Here is a 7,771-nt window from a genome sequence, read left to right as displayed (position 1 = left end):
CAAGTAATACATTTACAATTCTACCACTCATTACTATACTTTTTTTTAGTTTATATTCTATTCATATATGTTTATAATATTTTGTTTACTACGTTTCCCTCTTTTTTATCCTTTTTTTTTTTAATATATCATCTTTTCTACAACTTTCTATATACATTGTTTTATCATGTCTTTTAGTAGTCTGTTTGTATCTTGTTCTCATTTAGCCCTGATGAAGTTCTGCAAAATGGGGCTAGACATCAGTTACTAATAGTTTTTTTTTTTCTTACTATTGTTGTACCTTTTTTGACTGCTACCCAGATCATCTCCCTAATATAAATTTAATTTAGTAATATGGAGAAAATGGTGGAAGATTCAAGTTGTAAAGATGAGTCTGTAGGTCGAACAGTGTAACTTTCAGCGACCTGTTAACTCAAACTATCTAATAGAGAGGAAGCAGCATTACTTAGATATCTACAACTTTGTTTCCAATGGAAATGTTGAATTTGAAAAATAAAAAATATTTTTGATTTAAGAATTTTTCTTTACTACTATCATTCAGTAAAAATTTTTAAAAATATTAACAAAAAATTGTTCAAAAATTTTCAAGCCTTCTGTGCATATTTTGGAATAAAAATAGTTCAATTTTTTCCCTTAGAAATGCGTGAACAATGAAATAGCAGGAGGGTGCTGTCATGTCTTGTCTTAGAAACAAAGTAATATATGTTCCCTTTCATCTTAATGAGACTTCTATCCTGTACACATATCCAGAAATTCAAGACTCATTAATTAATTTAATAATTATTAAATAAACCCCGCACCCCCGACAAACTTCTCCAATCATTAATCTACGGTCAACTATCTACACCTCATTAATTAATTTAAGTTAACCCTCATTTTATTATTGCAACCTAATGAATTGATAAGTATTTTTTAAATTAATTTACTTCAAAGATTTTCCTACAAAGCTGTTTGAGGTGATCTAAATACAATGAGTATATTTTATGTTTGTCAATAAATAATATTTGCAACATGATAAGATATAATAGTAAAGTTAGATTTTTTTGAGACTTTTTATCTATTATTAGTCTTGATTATTTTGTATTTTTTAATATTATCTTTCTTATTCAAGTTTTTTGTTGTAACTAATTAGTATTTCTATAGATTTGTAACCTTTATCATACATTTTTTAAACTTGAATTTTAGGTCACCATGCACTTGATTAATAATCTGGGACATTTTCCTTTGATAAGCGGAGGAGCGAATCTCGGTTCTATAGTTGTAGAACAGGATGATGTACTGGGCTTGGAAGCAGATCAGTTGTCTTCACAGCTTTTTACAGCTCCTAACATTCAGGTATAAATATATTTATAGAGCAACGTACCTTAGCTTTATAAATATATTTATAGAGCTAAGGTATTTTAGGTAAACTTTAGACTCATAACTGAGGCTCATATTTGTTCCAATTGGTCACCTCCTTGTATTGTTGAGTAAAAAACAGCACTTCCTATGATGTACTAAACCAATAATGCAATGTGTGTATGCATACACCTACAAATATACATATTTGTGTATTACTAAAACTGTGAGTTCAGTTCTTTAAATGGAGTACTGCTTATTTTCTACACACTCATAACTAATGAAAAAAAAGAAGAAAAAAATAGGACAAAATAAAAAAAAAGTTTAATAAATGGAATATGGTATGGGTGCAGTCAAATAAAACTCAAATGGTAATGACTATTTTAATTGAGCCAATGTTTCGCCCCACATTTCAGGGCTTCATCAGGACTAAAAAAGATACAAACACTTAAAATAAGTAAAAAAGTAAAAGGATTTAGTGAATGACATAAATTCTTCCTTATTAAAAAACAATAGTTTATTTAATATCATGAAGAAAGGTAATTATTCTCCTAAAATGTATGACCTTTAGCAAATTTTACTCATTAAATGACATTAATATTGTAATATATTAGCAAGAATGACAAATAGGAGAAAATTATATGTAATATATAGGTTTTTGTTAACAGCAGCCTGAAGATGGGGGAAATCTCCCGAAACGTTGCTGATGATATTAAATAAACTATTGTTTTTTAATAAGGAAGAATTTATGTCATTCACTAAATCCTTTTAATTCCATAAGACTCTTCCAGCATAAAGGATTATTAAATTTGTAAAAAAGTAAATGGAAAATTACAAGGGTATACAATGAAACGTGGAAATTAAATAAGAAAAATAAAAGGTTATGAACAATAAATGAAAACGGAAATAGTAAAAGATAAAAAGAATAAATATAAAAGAAAGTACAAACTAAGAGATGAAAAAGGAGGATAAGAATATAAGGAAGAAAAAAAACGAGACAGAATTCATACCTGTTTTGACAGAAGTCAAAGTCAGAGTGTTTGTATTGGGAGGAGTGGGGATGGGAGTTAAGTATGTTACATTTGAAAATAATTTTAAAGTAAACAGTGTAGAAAATATTAAAATTAGGTAAACAATAAATGATAAGATACATAATGGGGGGGGGGAAGAAATATTTAACAAAAAAAAATTATAAATGTACATGGATAGGAAACAGAAGAAATAAAGTTAAAAGAATTGGATACAATAAATATAAATGATAAAGAAAGATGATATACCCAATGAAAAGGGATACAGAGTTATGTAAATTATATAATAGCAAAATTAATAATAAAGTAATTAATGTAAGAATACTTAAGCTGGTAACATACGAATATAAATTAAAAATAAGATACATAAATATAAAAGATTGGAGAAGTTTGTCGGGGGGTGCGGTCAGCAAAGAATATAAATAAACAAAACCATATTTATATATTTTATGCTGACGTTTCGACCTGAGTTTCAGGTCTTCATCAGGGCTATAGAACAAAAAAGATAACAACAACATTTAGAGAAACATAAAATTGAAAAGGAATGGTATACAAACAAATTTGGAATTATACAAAGTATTGAATTGAATCATAAATGATAAAAAATTGATAACTGATAATTGAATAGTAAAAAAATTTAATTGATTGCTAATCATGGAATTAGATGGTAGTAGATTGAAAACAGTGAAAGATGAAATATAATATCATGTAGGTAAGAAGATATGTATAATATAAGATATGCAAGTAGTGTCTAAAAAACTGAATAAAAAATAAATAAATAAATTGAATCTACAAATTGAACAATATGACAGACAATGAAAAATAGTGAGTGGCTTATATCTGAATTACAGTGTGAGTATTAACTTATATACCTATACTTAAAAATATAAATGTATATGTGTCTGACACAACTTCTTACAAACCTACCACTCGAGAACCAACTCACTCACTTATGCCTCAGTTCAACCTACTCCTAAGGAACCTTCCTGAAACCAATCAGATTAACCGCCCCACCTACCTTAACCTCATTTCTTATAATTCTTTAGCCCCCCACTTATACGGACTCCCAAAAGTCCATAAACCTGGTAACTCCCTTCGCCCCATCATTTCTAATATATACACTCCCTCTTCTAAACTCAGTAAATTTCTTCTTCCTGCCCTTCACATCCTCAGCCATAATAATAATAATTATGATATCCGTAAATACTTCAATATACCGGACAACTTTATCTTAACTTCCTTTGATGCCGAAAGCCTTTTTACTAACATCCCCATTGACAAAGGCCTTCATATCGTTGAGAAGAGCTGGACTATAATTCAACCTCATACCACGCTTAACCTCACCTCATTTCTTTCTGCTTTCATCTCTAATATTGTTCTTAATGACCTTCTCGACTCTATAATACCTCTATTACCACAAGACATAATTTTCATTAAGAAGTATGTGGGCGATCTCTTTCTTGTCCTCAATCTTGACAGAATCCCCGAGATTCTATCAGCCTTTAACTCCTACCACCCTTGTCTTCGGTTTACTATTGAAGGTGAAATTGACCATTCCCTCCCTTTTCTTGACCTACTTATTGTCAGAAATCCTGATGGCTCCCTATACACAGATTGGTATATCAAACCCACTTATTCTGGCAGACTCCTCAACTATTTTTCTCAACACCCTTATCACCAAATTATTAATGTTGCTAAGAACCTTATCCACCGATCCTTTTCTCTTTCTGACCCTCAATACCTCCAGACCATCATACAATGTATTAAACTGATCCTATTCAACAACTATTTTCCTCAGAAAGTGACAAACAAACTACTTGATTCATACATTAACCTTGTTACTCCAGTCCCTCCTGTCCTCAACTCTTCTCAACCCACTCCACCCCTTTTTCAGTACAGGCCCCTTCCGTATATCCCCATTCTTTCTGACAATATTAAAAAATCCTTAAGATCCACTATTTCCACCCTTCGTCTTGGCTTGAAGTCCCACAACAAAATTTTCTATTTTTTTTTCCAAATTAAAAGACCCTATTCCTTTTTTACACTGTTCCAATGTAGTTTACCGGATACCTTGTTCAACCCCATGTTGCAATTCCTTCTATATCGGAGAAACTAAAAACCAACTTAAGAACCTCATTTCCAGCACAAAACTTCTATCAACTCCTGTAATCCACTTGCCTCTAAATTATCAGAACACGCGTTATACCTGAATCATACTTTTAATTTCGAGTGTTTTAGTTAATTAGTATTTTAAACGTCTTATCTCGGAGTCCATTTACATAAATTTAACAGAGAATTCTGTCAATCATAAAGTTGATAAAGACTGCATCTCCCTTACTTACCGTCACATTTTGAACCTAATAAAACCCTCATAATACTTCTTTTCTCTTCGTTTTGCATTTCAGAAGCCCACTTTCCTGTCATATCTTTTATTCTTGTTTTTCTAAATTCTCACCCCATATTTAATTATTTTTATATTTATTATCCTTCCTTTTTCTTTTATATTCATGTGTCTTATTTTTTAATTTATATTCATGTGTTATATAATTATATTAAGTATGGGGTGAGAATTAAGAAAATAAAACCAGAACTTAAGAACCGCATTTCCCAGTAAAATACTTCTATTAACTCCTGTAAATTGTCATATCACACTTTAAACCTCAACCATTCTTTTAATTTCGATAATACTACAATTCTTGCTACAGTCTCCAACGATAAACAAAAACATCTCATCTCGGAGTCCATTCACATAAATTTAACGGAGAATTCTTTCAATCATAAAGTTGATAAATACTGCATCTCCCTGACATACCGACACAGTTTGAACTTTATAAAACCCTCATAATGCTTCTTTTCTTTATGTTCTGCTGTTCAAAAGCCCATTTTTCTGTCATGTCTTTCATTCTGGTTTTATTTTCTTAATTCTCACCCCATACTTAATTTAATTATGTTTTATAGTTACTATCCTTTCTTTTTCTTTTATATTTATGTATCTTATTTTTATTTTATATTCATATGTTACCAACTTTAGTATACTTACATTAATTACTTTATTATTAATTTTGCTATTATACAATTTACATACCTCTGTATCCATATTCATTGGGTATATTGTCTTTCTTTATCATTAATATTTATTGTATCCAATTCTTTTAATTTTATTTCTTCTGTTTTCTATCCATGTAAATTTATAATTTTTTTTTGTTAAATATTTCTACCCTCCCCCTATTATGTATCTTATCATTTATTGTTTATCTAATTTTAATATTTTCTTTATTTTCTACACTGTTTACTTTAAAATTATTTTCAAATGTAATGTACTTAACTGCTATCCACACTCCTCCCAATACAAACAGTTCACTCTGACTTTGACTTCTGTCAAAACAGGTATGAATTCTGTCTCGTTCATTTTCTTCCTCTATTCTTGATTTTATTGATATCACCCTTTTTCATCTCTTAGCTTAGTTTGTACTTTCTTTTATATTCCTTCTTTTTAGCTGTTACTATTTTTGTTATCATTTATTGTTTATAACCTTTTATTTTTCTTATTTAATTTCTATGTTTCATTGTATACCCTTGTAATTTTCCATTTACTTTTTTACTTATGTTCAGTGTTTGTATCTTTTTTAGTCCTGATGAAGCCCTGCAATGTGGGGCGAAATGTTTGCTCAATTAAAATAGTCATTACTATTTGAGTTTATTTTGACCGCACCCAGACCATATTCCATTTATTGCTACACATGGTCAATCAGCAGGATGCCAAAAGAAGTTTATTCTATTTCAATTAGGCAAAAATTGTAAATTTTGTTAAAATTAAAATTCTCCATTAGCAAGCATCATGTTAAGTTTAAATAAGGATTAGGAAGGAATATGGTAAGTATTAGGAGGAAAAAATTACAAAGGGTAGTGGAACAGGCATTCTGTTTCAGTTAAGTTCTTTTGGGTTTTAGAGGTCTAAAAGACAGGATTTTATTTGCTTTAAGTAAACTGAAGATTTTAATTTTTAGAGATTATAGATAAACGGAGAAAGTGTGATGGTAGTATATGCTTTGTTATTGGTTAAATCCGAGGAAATATTGTCTAGAGGTGTAGGGGAAAAGCCACTTTAACTTGCCATAATGGTTGGAAACATGAAATAACCTAGACTGGACATAAGTTTTTATAGTCTGATACAATGGGTTATAGAAAACTGTATTTATCTATATTATCACATAGTTAAGGTGTCAACTGGAAGGTGGATTCACATGTTGATTCCCAATATCTAACTCTAGGTGGACAAGGAATATGAAGATGTTAATTAGTGCCTTATCCAGGTGTTTACAGGACATACGAATTTAAGCTGGACAATACAGATGAATGCCCTGTGTTCCAGCTATAGAAAGAGTGTGGTGCATGTATTTTTTCACCTGCTTGTACTTTCAAGAAAAAACAGATTAAACTGATGATAACATTGTTGGTCTGATGTTACTCTTCCAGGAGTCCTGGACGGTGGGATGGCATTTGGCAGAACTGACTATTAAGTAACGGAGAAAAGAAAAAGAAATGTGAGTCAGGAGGTAGCTTAAAAAAGTAAGGCAGCACTCAACAACTCCCCTTCCATGATTTAAGCCTAAAAGTGGTTTCGTGGTGGGAATTAGGTCTAGAGATGTGGTTATAGTGAGTAAAAATCTCACTCATGGATAGTTATCCAAGTTTTTTTCAAGATTCCAACTACCTTGTGAATTAAAAACCAAAAAATAGAGACCGTTTTGGAATACTTGGCTATTTGGACTTGGAAACCTTATTTCTGTTGAAATTTTGAAAGTACTATCGGGTACTATCAAATTAGCCCCCTTATTTCATGTAAATGAAATTAATAAATAGTTCATGATGTGCTTGCAATATATCCTTGTTAACAATTAAGAGGCTACCTTATATCATGCAGCCATAACAAAATAAGAGAGAATATAAAAAGCTAACTTGTAGATTGTGTAAGAAACTGAAAAAATAATGGAATAAGTCTTCCATGGAATATTTAAGAATAGATCAGCACGTGTGTTTCCCAGCAACGGTTGCCTAAGGTTATACCACTGGGATCCTTTAAAATATTTTATGTTGAAGTCTAATTTGTTAATATTATAATTACTTTTAAAATTGATGAAATTATATTATTTTTCATTAATTTGATTAATAATTATCATTAATCAATCATTGGAACACTAATGATTTTTAGTGAGGTATAGATAGTTGACCGTAGATTAATGATTAGAGAAGTTTGTTGGGGGGGTGCGGTCAGCAAATAACAACAGCTCTCTCTGGTGAGCCTTTCTAAGAACCATAAATCAATCAGTTGCAGGCCTACCTTCTATGCCATAACATGAGTCTCCTTTCTCGTTCTCATAAGTCTTTTCCCATTCTCCATATTC

General features: G+C 30.5%; 1 protein-coding gene across 1 annotated transcript in view; it reads left to right on the top strand.

Annotated features, from left to right (window-relative positions):
- Positions 1-7,771, top strand: part of LOC106688677 (probable Rho GTPase-activating protein CG5521) — a gene marked incomplete at its 5' end in the record, with an annotated part of 237,137 nt that overhangs the window by 152,855 nt on the left and 76,511 nt on the right.

This window comes from Halyomorpha halys, unplaced genomic scaffold, assembly GCF_000696795.3.
Source record: "Halyomorpha halys isolate HHAL.00 unplaced genomic scaffold, Hhal_1.1 Scaffold1175.1, whole genome shotgun sequence".
In the NCBI taxonomy this organism is placed as follows: domain Eukaryota; kingdom Metazoa; phylum Arthropoda; class Insecta; order Hemiptera; family Pentatomidae; genus Halyomorpha; species Halyomorpha halys.
This window is presented reverse-complemented; position numbering and strand designations above follow the sequence as displayed.